Below are 15,321 nucleotides of genomic sequence, written 5' to 3' on the forward strand. Positions count from 1 at the left end.
AGTTGATTCTGATTGGTCCTCTTCTGTGCATTCGAAGTGCTGATTGGCTCACGCAGATAGAACCTTATAGAGCCAAGTTAGAGTTCGATTTTGTAGATAGAACCTTTTTGTTTTTTCAATAAAAAGTCCCACAATGGACACAATTTAAAAAAACACATCACATAATGTAAATAAGTTGTCACAGAATAAGAATATGTGAATAACTCAATTTTGACAAAAATGTCAGATAGAACCTTATAATTCCAAGGGGACGATATATAAACGAGATTGAAGATAATAATTTTACTTTTTATAAGAGTATGTATTAAAATGAGTACTAATTGTTTATAAATATTCGAATTTATCAAATAGAAAAATAATGTGCAAAAAGTCTCAGAAATATCAACCTGTATGTTTTTTTTCTTATTTTTTTTTACTCACAGTACTCTCTAAAATTGCAGAAAATGTTTGATATTTGAAATTGTCATTGATGTTTGGATGTAATTTATTTGTCAATCGTATTTCTCTAGTCATATTTACAGCTGTAACTACTAGTTTAGTTTTGCGATACAAATCTCTCAAACCCTAGCATTAAGTTGTTTTAAACATTGACTTTTATGATGTTTATGGTTTACAATCTCTGTCAGATGACGCCCAATAGGAGAAAAGTTTTCTTCAGGACTTTTAGTCCTGAACGCAGTCCTGTAATTCCTCTGAATTACGAAGAAAAATTGTGGAAAACAATGCAAATGTAATCCAAAATATGTGGAAACAATACAAATGAATGGTATGTGCATTTCAATTATTTAAAACATTAGTATTTATTCTATATAATCATATTGGATTAAATTTGTGTGAATTTTTGTTCACTTCGACTCAAACCAGACGATATTGAGAGTAATCATTAACAATGCTAATACATTAACAACTGTCAGATTAAGACACGGTAGAGTAGATCGTCTAAAGAAACACCAGGATGTTAAATGCAATCATTACGAATACTTACAGCATTTTCTTTGCTTGGAAGCAAACCATCTCTGTTCCTGTAACATCTTTGAACCTGAGTTGGAGGTGTAAATTCTGCTGTGAGCCAGTGAGACGCTCTGATGCAAGACTGCTGCTTCCTACAGGAGAAATCCCAGTTGTTGTCGGCTGTTCGACTAGGAGGCCATCGCTCTTTTCACAAAGAAACTTGCTGGTGGGGCTTCAGGAACAGCTGCATGGGTCACAGATGTGGGCAATGAGTTTGGAAAGGTTCTCATGTGTGTCCTCACAGAGGCAGAGGGTGATGGCCTGCTTCCCATGTGCTCTGGACTTTTGGAGCTCTACCGCAGAGCTGGAAAAGCTCCTCCGAAAGTCCTTTACGCGGAACGGGATTGCTGCTCTTCCACGGACAAAGGAAAGGAGGCCACAATGTTTGCAGAGTGGGATCAGCTGCTTGTCAGGCTTGATGTGTGGCACTTTATGCGGCGGTTTGCCATAGGAGTGACCACAGACAGCCACCCGCTGTACAGCCTCTTTATGAAAAACCGATCTGCATGCATCTTTGAGTGGGATGCTTAAAGTCCCCATGAATTCAAAATTGACCATACTTACTTTGTTTGCCTAAATGGATCGTTTTGTGGTGAACAATTCATCCATGCAAGTCAATCCACACAAAGATTTTTTTTGGCTTTGTAATCTTTAATCAAAATCTGATATTTCCCCTCCCCTCTGCGTTGGAGGACCTTGCCTGATGACGTAGGTTTCACGGTTTGGGCGTCTTCTTAACATCCGTAATCACGCCCCTCCAACTGACAGTAGACAGGCTGAATGAAAACACCTACTTTTCTAGATCCAATCAGGTGCTAGTTGGGGAAAAAGCCACGCCCACCATTTTGCCTCATTAAGTATTCCGTTTCTCTCGGAAATACGTCACAACACTGGAGAAAAGTCGTTTGCAACTTCCGGTTCACGGGGACTTTAAGATGTGAAGAGGCTAAAGGAGGCCAAAAGGGCGACAGGCTACGAGCCCACCGCCAAAGAACTAGCGAGGCATTTATTAAAATAAATCTTCAACAGTACAATAGTTGACAAAAAAACCCCAAAGATGATAAAACATAAATTAAAGACATTTACTCAATAGGAGCAAGTGCCCGTTGCTCTGCCAGCCAGAGTTCCACACTTTTGCCTTCGTAGCTGCTACAAAAGGCTTTTCCAGCATACCGTGAGTGTCCAAACTCCTTAGTTTTGGGTTGCTGGCACAGACTGCATGCTATTGGAGTGCACTTTTTTGGCCTTTTCTCGGGCAGGCCTAGGGAAATGGCCTCTTTCTTCTTCCTCCTCCAGGCCATTGTCCTGGGCACATCGGTCACATTGTCCGCAGCTGCAATCCGTTTCTGCTCAGACAGCCATTGTGAGAATGTCTTGCCAGCAGAAGTCACAGAAGCTTTTCCCACGGAAGAAGCTGTGCCCAAACTCCGTTCGCTTGGGCTTCCCACACAGACTGCAGGGATACCCTCTTGTATCCCTTCTCCAGGTGGTGACTTTGCCTTGCTTTAAGGCCTTTATATCTTCTTTAGCCCTCTTCTTCCTTCAGGCTGTGGCCCTCGGCACTCGTTTAAGGGACGCCTCAGCCACAGTTGATGGAGGAGGGAGCACAGCCAGCGACACGCATGGAGGAACTGTAAAAGACAACAAAAAAAAGAGTTATTTTAGACATTTGTTGTATTTGATGTGAATTCATTCTTTTACATTGATCTATAGTTTAAAGATCTTACCTGAGACTTTCACCGTTTTCATTTTTGGAAACTGCTGCCCCATGGATGGGGTGGTTTGAGGAGATGTACTTTCCTCCAGGCTCTCCCTGAAAAGTCGTCTCCTCTCTTTTTCCTCCGTAGAAATTATTGGAGGCCAGTGAGGTTTGGGGAACTTTACTTTCTGCTTCACCTGTTCTGCCTTAATGACACGCATTACTGTCGTCGCAAAGTCTGCTTCTAACCGCCGTCGAAGCTTCTCCCTCCGTTCCTGCTCTTGTATGGGGAGGACTGGAGGCCATCCTGTTTTTTTTAAAGATATTTTTCAATGATAATGCTGCTTTCCCAGGATACTGGATCAAACTGGTCAACATATCACACAGTGGGGGCCACAACATTTATACTCAGGTGAATGGGTGGGGCCCAGGTGCGCAGGGGGCCGCAAGGGGGCCAACAGAGAACATTGGCATGGATCCTTTTGCGCTCCCTGCGAGCCGATCTTCTTTTCCCCTTTGGGACCACTGTTCCACTTTTCCTGCATTCTGATTGGCCCGTCGTCTGGCTCCCCATTGGTCGGAGCTCTGTTCCACTTTTTGAGCTTCCCGATATGGTCATGGTGAGTAGCTTGCCATTGGTCCTTCGCGAAAGTTCCACTTTTCCTGCACCCCGATTGCCCTGTGGGCGGGACCACCCGGCAGCGCGTTGGTGCGGGTGACACCAGTACCGTTTATTGCTTTTTGACAGCGATCGATCTGTATCTGGCTGGATTTTCGTCATCATCATCATCATCATCATAATTTGCTGGAATTAGTTATTTTTTGACATTGGTTATTTGAAGGATGGAAGTAAGAGGGCATGATTTTATTACGATTGCTTAATTTTCGTGTGGTTCACCTCACCTGTACTGTACCCGAAGTGATTTAAACAGATTTACCGCCCTTTTACATCAACTATCATGTATAAAATGGGAATGCCGTAGTAAAGCGTCGGTAGTTTTGTGGTTATTGTGTTATTTAACTCATTGTCACAACTGCTTAGTTACATAGTTGGTATAGAACTATAGTTACTGTAGTAAAACCATGGTTATATTTCGCAAAGGCTGTGGTTGTCACCCCGAATTATTGTTTTGAAATAAATGCATAATGTTATGTGCATATATACTTAAAGCATAACCACATTAGTATTCTGAGAGGTTATATACATGTTGTACAGTTATACTTTGCAAGAGTGAAGTAACAGCAGGGTGTGAAAATGACCCCCAGTCACCTGTGGCTGGGGGGATGGGGGACAGAAAGCAAAGCTTTGCAGGGTCATGCACAGGTGTCTGTGTAACCTGTCTGGCCTTTGATATTTTGCTCTTTTTGAGTAGATAAAAGAGATTTTGATTTGGTTGTAGATCCAAAAAAGCTCTTTTTTGCCAAATAATAAATGCCTTAACCAACATATTCCTTGTATTTTGATAAAAGTCAATAAAAGCAAATGTTGCGCAAATGTCCCCTTGGACATCACTTTTGGCCACTACTGTAGATCTGACAAGTGTATTTACTTAGTGTTTTAACAGCACTGTGTAATTTCTTTCTTTTGTCTTGTAAAAGATGGATTACAGCGCCCAGTTCCACAGGGAGACCTCCAGTGAGCTCACCCTTAAACCCTCACCTGAGGAAAAATCCCACCCGGGATGTTCATGGCCTGCTGCGAGGGTGAAGGAGGAGGCCATCGCTCGCGGGGCAGCAGCGGGAGGTGACACGTCCAATCACCAGCTTGTGTTGAGTGAAAGTGCCCTGCAGTTCGGCCAGTACCGGGGTAAACCTTTAAATGGTTGCTTTCCAATGATGTTGGTTACGCATCCATGGTGCTGGCCGTGCATCAGCGGGAGCGTGAGGGCGGCGACACCACCCGGTCTGCTGTCATGACCAACAAGGACGTGTTGCTGCGGTATGCTGGTCTGTTTCCTGACATGGTGGCTGCCATAAGCGAGCGCCGGGTCAGAGAAGGCTTTGGCACACGAGCCCAGGAAGATCAGGTGCTTGTTGGATTTGGCAAATTTGCCACCATGTCATTTAAGGACCTTCATGAGGCGACGGACCGCAAAAGGGTATGTGTTCACATCTCTAACAGAGGATGCAGACAGTAGAGAATGTGTAGTGTTGGAGCTTGAGCTAATAATGTGTCCCTCCATTTCAGCTTCATCAAGTGGATGAAAAAGCTGACTGCCAGACCGGGTACAAAGATGGAAACTCCGCAGAAGTAAATACGGAGGAGAGACACTGAGAAGCTGTCAGAATCAGAGCCTCCAGGCATGAATCCAACTTAACTTTTTTGTTTTTGTAGGGTTTATATTATAATTCTTGCATAAACTTAACACAGTTATAGAACTGAACTCTTCCAACACTTGAGCTGATTTAAAGCAGAGTTTGAATTTGTCTCATGTTTAATTATATTTGCACACTGTAAAGCTGCTTTTAAACAATCTGTATTGTGTTAAGCACTATATAAATTAAAGGGACTTGACTTAATTAACACTGTTCATCCTGATATTAACAGTGGCCGCCTTCAGCTCTGCTTCTGCAGAGGAACCCTATGATGAAGGGTCAATCTTGCCATGTGCCGCTGAAGTTGCTGCAGCGGCACATATAGTTCCAGGTGAGCATTACCTTCTCTTTAGTGGGATTAAATTTGTGATTTAATATAAGAATAACGTGCTTTTGTACATTATATAACCTGTTTTGTTATTATGTATTATCAGCCTTCAAATGGATGGTTTTGGAAACAGTAAGGTAGGAGGTCGTGCCTTTTGGTCGTGCGGGCTAACGTGGCTTTTCTTTGGCCCTTTTTCTTTTTTTCTTTTAATAAAAACATTTTTTTTTTAATCTTTTGCCTTTTTCCCACCCTGCTCAGCTATGAACATCTATCTTTTTATCTCCACACATTTTTGTGCGTCATCATCTTTTTGTCACCGCATGATTTTCAATCATTAAATGGATGGCTCCAGCTGCAATCACTAATCTTAACACACTACTCATGTTAAATAGTAGCACTAATATCTAGCAGTAGTAATAGTAATTGTATTAATCTTTTAGTAGTGAATAACACTGATGGTGCCACTTCTAATCTCATTTCCTTTTTCCTTTTATGCCATGCAGCTGATGTGACTCAATCGTCCAGTCAGCCAGAACCTCTGCCCTCTGCAACGAGAACTGCTGCGCCAGAAAAGCAGTCTCTGCCCGATAAGTAAGATGCTCAAATGGTTAGTGAAAAATCATCAGCAGAAAAAATAGACCCACATGATTTTTCTTTTTCTTCCCCTTACAGCTGTAGCTGCCTGAAGGCTGGAGACAGACCCTGCCCAAAGAGCAGCATTTGTGGGTCAGGACGGGGCCCAGGTGGATGCCACCAGAGACGTAAGTTCTTGGTCAGCGCCAGGCTCCCAGACTTGTCTCTGGTGAAGAGAGCCTGGCGCTGACGTGGAAAGAGAGCTCAATTGCTTACAGAGAGGCTTTAAAAGCTGCTAGATCTGCTTATTTTTCAAACCTATTAGAAGATAATAAACATAATCCTAGGTATTTATTTGAAACAGTGGCTAAACTAACGAAAAAGAAAGCTTCAAGCTCAGAAGTGTCAAAGCAACACGGCAGTGATGACTTTATGAACTTCTTCACTTATAAGATTGATAATATCAGGGACAAAATTATAACTATGCAACCGTCTACCACAGTATCACATCAGGAAGTGCATTGTAGTCTCCCTGAGGAAAAATTTGATTTATTTGTTGCTATAGGAGAGGAAGAATTCTGCAAACTCGTTAATTCATCTAAATCGACAACTTGTATGTTAGATCCTATACCGACTAAGCTACTGAAAGAGATGTTTCCAGAGTTCATATATCCTCTTCTTAATATCATTAATTCATCTTTGTCTCTAGGATACGTACCAAAAACCTTTAAACTGGCTATGATAAAACCGCTTGTTAAAAAACCACAACTTGATCCTACAGAATTAGTCAATTACAGGCCGATCTCGAATCTGCCTTTTCCGTCAAAGATATTAGGAAAAGCAGTATCTTCACAACTATGTTCCTTTCTAGAAAGAAATGATATCTGCGAGGATTTTCAGTCCGGATTTAGACCGTACCATAGCACTGAGACCGCTCTCATTAGAGTCACAAATGATTTGCTCTTATCATCCGATCGTAGTTGTATCTCTCTATTAGTGTTACTCGATCTTAGTGCTGCATTTGACACCATTGACCACAACATTCTTTTAAATAGACTAGAAAACTATGTTGGCATTAGTGGAATTGCATTAGCATGGTTTAAATCATACTTAACTGACCGTTATCAGTTTGTAGCAGTAAATGAAGAGATGTCTTATCGATCACAAGTTCAGTATGGCGTACCACAAGGCTCAGTACTAGGACCGCTGCTGTTCACTCTGTACATGCTACCATTAGGAGATATCATTAGGAAACATGGAGTTAGCTTTCACTGTTATGCCGATGATACTCAGCTGTATATTTCTTCAAAACCCAACGAAACTTACCAATTCACAAAATTAACGGAATGCATAGCTGATATAAAAAATTGGATGACTAGTAATTTCCTACTACTAAATTCTGAAAAGACAGAGATTCTAATTATTGGACAAAAAACTTCCACACGTAATAACCCAGAATACTGTCTAACACTTAATGGCTGCTCTGTCAAGTCTTCGTCGTCGGTTAGGAACCTGGGTGTGCTATTTGATACCAACCTTTCTTTTGAAAGCCACGTGTCTAGTATCTGTAAAACTGCATTTTTCCATCTTAAAAATATATCTAAATTACGCCATATGCTCTCATTGGGAAATGCGGAACAATTAGTCCATGCGTTCATGACCTCAAGGCTAGATTATTGTAATGCTCTACTGGGTGGTTGCCCTGCACGCTTAATAAACAAACTACAGCTAGTTCAAAACGCCGCAGCTCGAGTTCTTACCAGAACCAGGAAATATGACCATATTAGCCCGGTTCTGTCAACACTGCATTGGCTCCCTATTAAACATCGTATAAATTTTAAAATATTGTTGATTACCTACAAAGCACTAAATGGTTTAGCTCCGCAGTACTTGAGCGAGCTCTTAACGCATTATAGTCCTTCACGTCTATTGCGATCTCAAAATTCCGGCCAGTTGATAATACCTAGAATATCTAAATCGACTGCTGGCGGTAGATCCTTTTCCTATTTAGCACCAAAACTTTGGAACAGTCTTCCTACCATTGTCCGGGAAGCAGACACACTCTGTCAGTTCAAAGCTAGACTAAAAACACATCTCTTTGACCTAGCATACACATAATACATTATAGACTTCTATAAATTCAATGTTAGGCTGCATAGATTAGGTCAGCCGGAACTGGGAACACTTCCCTTAAATCTTGATGTACTCGCTACATCATAAGAAGAATGGCATCTACGCTAATATTAGTGTCTTTGTTTATCCCGAGGTTTTCCCGCAGCCTGCCGGATCCAGGCCGTGTCCAGATCTGACGAAGGAGATTTGCCTGGACCCGATGACAATGCAGTGCTGAAGTATCCACTATCCTCTCCCTATGGAGGATCCCTTTCCCACTCTACAGATAAAGCGCTGTGAATTCCGGCTCGCGTACCCCGAAGTGATAAAATAAAACAAAATTCTGTATCAAAATTTATAGGCAAGAAAAGTAGTTTGTTTAGGCTGGGTTGTATGAATTACAAACCTGCGCACATATTTTAAAAAGCACATAACTATAGAATTCTGAATGAGCATGTGAACGCCGTCAGCGTTAATCACAGGTTCGCGTTTAAAGTCTGATCATTTCGACGGAGGTGAATCAATCAAAGTTAACTTTAGCTGGAAGTAACATTATTCAAGAACCGCTATAACGCCAAAACAATCTGTTACCTTAAATTATATGTTTATCTCTGTAAAGCTGCTTTGAAACAATTCATTGTTAAAAGCGCTATATAAATGAAGATGACTTGACTTGACTGTGCGCTACGCAGCTGTAGCCTTTTTAACTTAAATTAAAATTATACATAACTTTACCTGATAGGCCTGCGTTTAGTTTAGCGGGGATGCTCTGCTATGTGAATTCCCTCCTGTTGATGTCCTGATAACTATTTAGATTCTGGAAACTCACAAACTCAAAACAGCCGAGGATCAGTCTCTCTTCCAATGATTTGTGCTGCGCGTCGTGTACAAAAAGTTAGACAATTCAACTTCGGCAACGCGTGGGCGCGGGCGTGAGGCGAGCATGACCGCAACAGTTTCACAGGAACGCACCCGCTTGTCGCTGCACCTGTGCTCGACCACTTCACCTCACTCTAGGCTGATTTATACTTCTGCGTCGGACCTACGCCGGAGCCTCTACACTATAGACTACGCGTTGGTTTTCATTTATATATCTGCGTCGTTGTCCGCGTTGACGCGCAATTACACATGCAGAGGGAGAGTGTGAAACCCGGGGAGCGGTTCTAGCAATCACAGCGCTTGCGGTACGCGTAGAATTGACGTTACATTTTTGGAGAGGTGCATGTCAGGGTACGCGCGCTACACAGCTACGGCGTGAGTTCGACGCAGAAGTATAAATTGGGCTTTACCTCTGTTTAATGTAATCTTACGTGGGAAACCATGGCATGCCATAACCAAACCTAAGCTGCTATCAGAGAAGTAACGTTGGTCGACTTATATCTGTAGTAGTGATCATGACCCTTTAACTACATAGACTGTTTCTGCTGCTCCCTGATACAAGATACCTGTTCAGAAAAGAAGAAAAAAAACAAGAAAACTGGACTCGTTTTAACAAGCTAGATAAAAGGTAATGCCCTGGCAGTGGCAAATAGCTGTGTTTAAATATTTGATTTGATTACATTAATGTTTAAGTTGAGATTTACAAGAAATATTTTATTGATACTGTGTAAAGGGAATACTGCTGGTATAAAAGCACCTTATTTGTTTAAAGTTTTTGCAAACCACATGTTATGGCACTTTTGTAGCAGTATATTTAAATCAAAAGTGCGCAATACACTACTTTAGAATTCATTGTTCAATTTTGCGCGTAACAATGCGATTAATCGCGATTAATCGCAAGAAAATAATGCGATTAATTGCGATTAAATTTTTTAATCGTTGCCCAGCACTAATATATATACTTTTTAACTATAATTGTTCGGATTGAGCTGATCTGCAACACGCCGGGAATATGTCATCACGTTGAAAGGTCACACTCGATGAGATTTAAACACCCAGGATACGCACACGTAAGGACCATAAGTGATTGAACCTGCGCACACATATTCAAACGAATATAACTATAGAATCAATTTTTAATGCGCATGTGAACGCCATCAGGTCACAGGTTCGCGTTTAAAGTCTGTTTAGAGAGAACGCCGTCATCTTAGTGGCCCCTAATGTAATAACAAATGATAATTTTGCTGGAAGTGAATCAATCAAAACCAACTTTAGCCGAAAATAACATTATTCAAAATCGCTATAAAGCCAAAACAATCTCTGTTACCGTAAATTGTATGTTTATCTCTGTAAAGCTGCTTTGAAACAATCTCCATTGTTAAAAGCGCTATATAAATGAAGATGACTTGACTTGACTTGGCTGACCAAGAACTTACGTCTCTGGTGGCATCCACCTGGGCCCCGTCCTCTTTATTCACAGCCTCCCTCTAAGCCTGACACCTTCTATCATGTCAGGCTGTTCCTGTGAGTCCCTTACCGCTTGTGGTCATACAGGCTGCTCTGCTCACAGCCCAACTGTCGCCGTCTTGGCTTACCGCTGACAGCATGCGGGATGTACAAGACCGTCAGGAGGGTCTTAGTAGCCATAAAGTACCAGCCGCTGGCATCCGAGTACCTTGAGTGCCAGTCTTGCAAAAAGAAGCCGGTAGCCTGGTCACAGGATATCCTTAACCAGCTTGATCCTGTCCACAGGGAAATGTTTCCTGCGGTTTTGACCTACAGGTTGGCACACCGTTTTAACTTGAGAAAATGTCTTTCATGCTCATTATTGAGCTGTGGTCTTATCATGCAGGCTGTCCTGTGATAAGGAGATAGTGAGGTGGATGCGGGGACGCTCATTGGGGAACAGTGCAACTTCTGCCTACCGAAGCCTGTGTGTCAGGCACAGAGAGCATTGGATTGCCCAGAAAACCCATTATCTCTCTGTGGTTGCGAAGTTCCTGGACTATGCCAGAGACCCTAGCAGTCTCGCTGCCCAGCTACCTCAGATGGTACATGTGCCTCGTCCGGCATGGTTGCTGTCAGTTTATGCCAAAGACGTTCTGACATGGCTGCCGGAACTAAAGGCCAGGGTGACCTCCATCTATGGAACCATCCTGAAGATGGATTCCACTAAAAAGGTAAGACGACACATGCTCATAACATCACCATTAGTAGAAATCGGTGTAGGCTAAGTCACCTTTTTGTTCTCGTGTTTTTTTCTGTCACAAAATTATAATTTTTTCAATGTACACCGACAGGTCTGTCCATATTAATATTTCTTTTTATTCTATTTTAGGTCAGTAAGAAACTGACTGGTGAAGCTTGCTGGCACAGCACCATGGGCCACAAATGTGGGTAACGAGTTTGGGCAGGTCCTCATGTGTGTCCTCACTGAGGCAGAGGGTGATGGCCTACTCCCCATGTGCTCTGGACTCGTGGAGCGGTACCGGAGAGCTGGGGAAGCTCCTCCCCAAGTCCTCTATGTGGACTAGGACTGTTGCTCTGCCACCGGGAAAGGAAAGGCGACTGCAATGTTTGGTGAGTGGGACCAGCTGATTGTCAGGCTGGATCTTTGGCACTTCATGCGGAGGTTTGCAGTAGGAGTGGTTCAGAATCCGGTTCAGGATTACACCAGCCCGGGCGAATACACAGGTATTGTGGTCATGCACATGCTACTTATGGGTAGCAGCTGTATTTCTCCCATGTGTTGTTAAAACATCTGCGTTACACACTCTGTTTTTCTATAGGTGAGCTCATTGGTGTACAACTCTTGTATTCCAAAACCAATAAAGCATTTGAGGAAGACTACAGATTTGCTGCAGATCCTTGACACCCCAGATGAGCTTCGGGATGAGGACCAGGAGGGTGATCTGGAGGGGGATGAGTGGTTTAAGGACTTGAGCTTTGACGAGCCCCTTGAATTTGGAGCTCACCTGCAATCCCCTGCAGCCCATTCAACAAACCAGGAGGTTGTAGGGTTGCCGTTTGCTGTCATCATCCCAGACACATCCAGCAGAGCCGTCCTTGCCTGGGACAGCCACTCAGAGCCAGGTAAATAAATGCCCATATAGCAATCTATAATGAGATTTTATGGGGTGTGGGACGATCATTTTGATATTTCATTAAGTTGGTTATTTTTTTATAAATAATGGCTAGCTGTAGATTATATTGCATATTTCACGAATACATAGAAAATAAATAATCGTATGGGCATGAAATATCATCTTTCTTTGAAATTGGAGAATGATATGACAGTGAAAATATAGATGTGTATTAATTTCTATTGATGCCCAGGTGGAGAGTGTGGGAGCAGATGGCCAAGCTGGGTATGACCATGTCATAAAGCTGGCCAACAGACAAAATGCGACTTAAATCTGGCATAAAGGTTTTCTATTCCCTGTACATTTTATGAATTCTCATGAATGGAAAATCTGCATTGTTAATTCTACTATTATTCAGTATGTACTTTACCACTTGAATCCTAGATGGAAAACCCAACGTTTAGATGGAGGGGAAAGGAGCTGGCCATGCACTCCACGCCTGAGGCTCAGTCCATCAAGGCCAAGCCTGACCAGGCTGTGGTTTGCAAGAAGCCAGAAGAATGCGAGGCAGTGGCTCGGGCCCGTGTCGTCTCAGAGGGTGGTGATCCTGATTCCGTGATGCTGGTTCTGAGCCGGTATGCAGTTCAGTTCGGCGTGTACCAGGGTCAGACCTTTAAGTGGCTCCTAGAAAATGACGTGGGCTGGGTTGTGGGGCTGGTGGCTAGCCATCAGCAGGAGCGCAGCGTCTCTACTGATGGTCCACAAGGACGCCTTGGCCCGCTACGCAAATGCATATTCTGCTGTTAATGAGGATTTCAGGTTCCAGAGGGCATTCGTGGATTCCAGAGTCCAGGCCTCACAGCCTGGACAGGAAGGCCAAGCCCTTGTTGGATTTCACAGCTACAGGGCAGAGACACTGCAGGAACTGTATGAGTCCAAGGACAAAGACCACAATGGGTGAGAACAGTCATTTGAATAACAATGTCATGGTGATAGAAGTTGTATTTGTGATAATTGATGAATCCAATTTCTAATGAATATTTTTTTTAATCAGTTATGTCAACTGGCTGAGGAAGCAGACACCCCGGAATCCCGGGGACCCTATGGAAGCAGCCCTTAAATATACCAGGCGCCGTGGAGGCAGCTGCACCCCCTTCTCCCCTTGCTGGGGTTAAGACAGCTTCAGGGTAAGTATTGGTATCAGTAAAGATGACCCGTTAATTAATTTAATAAAGTACAATGGTTATTTTATTCCCAACTGTTTGGGTGTTAAAGGCCTCTTGGTGCAGCGGTCTCTGCATTTTTAGGGCAGCGTTCTGTGACCCCAGGTCAACTGCAGTCAACAGTCAGGAAGATCCTTGCCAAAAAGACTGCAGTTCCCAGTAAGCGTTTTCAAATTGGAACAATGAGCTCTTTATGACTGAGACCACGTTTAACACTTTTCTGTGTGTCGTAAAGGGGTGCCTGCTTCCAGACCAGCTGGTCGCAGTTGCCATTGCCACCCAGAACTGTAAGTTGATTGATACATTACCTGATATTCATTGATAAGTATTTTTTTAATCGGATAAACAATGTTGTATGTAATATAATGTCTTTCTGTTGGAATATTCATCAGACAAATGGTCCAGTGGATAAGGTAGGGTTTGGGTGAGAAACTCTGTAGATATTCATGTACATCTAGAACGGCTTACTAGTTGCTGTTAATCCATATCCTGCCATGTGGCTGCACATTTCCTCTCATGGTGTCTAGCTCCGCCGCCTTACCCCGCTGTACCACCACCTCACCCCACCCCAGTATTCTTGATAAGAATGTTTAGTCCAGTACTTGCAGATTTCCTGGAATGTTGGTCTCCCCCTAAATATTATGTTTTTGGCTCTTGACTTTTTAAAGGTGTTATTCTCACATTGTGGAGATATTGTGCATCATTTTATACTTTTCTCCCACCCTCCTACGTGGCTGAAATGTTTGTCTTCATTTTTCTTTATAACAACTTACATTACACATTCGATTTGTGTCAACCTTGACACACGTACTTTCACACTTTTATTTCCTTCAGTTTCCTTGCTTTTCTGACATCAACCTGTGCTTTGCTTAACTACTGTGAACTTCCTGAAATTAATATAATGCTTCGTCTACATCTAATCTCCTCTTCTAATACTTGGCCTGATATATGGATGAATTCTCTGTATGTATTGTTATGAAGCCTTGGACATACAGGTCCCTGTTTTACTTTCCACCCAAACGACTACGGACCCACCCCAGGCCTCCCAGGATCCACCAGGAGCTGCTGTCCGGACCGAAGAGCAGGCTGTGCCACGTCAATCTTTCCCGCGTCCGCCGCCTGCACATGCAAGTCCTGAGGTGAGTCTACCTATAACGGCGACGGTTCAGAAAGTAATTGGATATTCACAACTGTAAGCTACTAGTCAAGTCAAGTCAAGTCACCTTTATTTATATAGCGCTTTTTACAATACAGATTGTATCAAAGCGCTTCACAGTGATAACATGAAAACAATATAACAAAGTTTGTTTCTAAAAGAAAATTGCGTCAACGTCCACCTTAAGTAAGGCAGATCAAAATACTAGTATTTTAGTATTTTACTAGTCATTTTCTTGTCCTCTATCAAAAATGCAGCTGCTTCTTCCAGAGAGCTGGCGGGCAGTCCTCAACAAAGAGCAGCAGCGGATCGGCCGTACACTGTTCACCAGGGGTCGCACTGGGAAATCACAACTTACCACAGAGTTGCGTCTGTGGTGGTACCCTCCCCAACCTCGGCTGATCTACAGTCAGCCACCCGCGTTGCCCGACCCCTTCTTTGCGCGTCCGCTGTTCCTCTGGATGCCACTGCGCATGTGGTCATTCAAGCTGACATGCACCCAGCCTGGGTGTAACACCACTCTCACCAAGGCTGGGCCTTACTAGACCATCCGGAGGGTCTTGGATGTGAAGGGCTGGTACCTAATGGCCACAGAGTACCTGGAGTGCCCTAAATGTAAAAAGAAGGTGGCGGGCTGGTCCCAGGACGTCTTGGGTCAGCTGGACCCTGTGCATCGCTGCCGGTTTCCAGCGATTCTGACCTACAAGTAAATATTTATTGTTTTTTGTTTTCACAGCTAAGAAGTGACAATTCATTGTATTGTTTGTTGTTTTAAAAGGTACATCTAAATCATAAAAAAAAAAAATCTATCTCTCCAGGCTTTCCTGTGACCTTGTGGTTGTAGTGATGCTGAGGGAGCGTTCTTTGGGGAACAGTGCAACTCAGCTGTACAAGAAGCTGTGTGAGAGCCACAGCGAAGCCTGGATGCGACGGTCCATTCA

The 15,321-nt window shown here is 43.1% G+C and overlaps 1 long non-coding RNA gene across 1 annotated transcript; it reads left to right on the forward strand.

The window, feature by feature from the left end:
• The first annotated feature begins 12,752 nt into the window (after positions 1 to 12,752).
• Positions 12,753 to 13,482, forward strand: LOC130096559 (uncharacterized). Its single transcript, XR_008808193.1, has 4 exons — positions 12,753 to 12,958; positions 13,056 to 13,188; positions 13,277 to 13,383; positions 13,460 to 13,482. It is a non-coding gene; the product is annotated as an uncharacterized LOC130096559 (long non-coding RNA).
• Positions 13,483 to 15,321: the final 1,839 nt, after the last annotated feature.

Source organism: Rhinichthys klamathensis, unplaced genomic scaffold, assembly GCF_029890125.1.
Source record: "Rhinichthys klamathensis goyatoka isolate OS25496 unplaced genomic scaffold, OSU_Roscu_1.1 h1tg000197l_1, whole genome shotgun sequence".
NCBI classification, from domain to species: domain Eukaryota; kingdom Metazoa; phylum Chordata; class Actinopteri; order Cypriniformes; family Leuciscidae; genus Rhinichthys; species Rhinichthys klamathensis.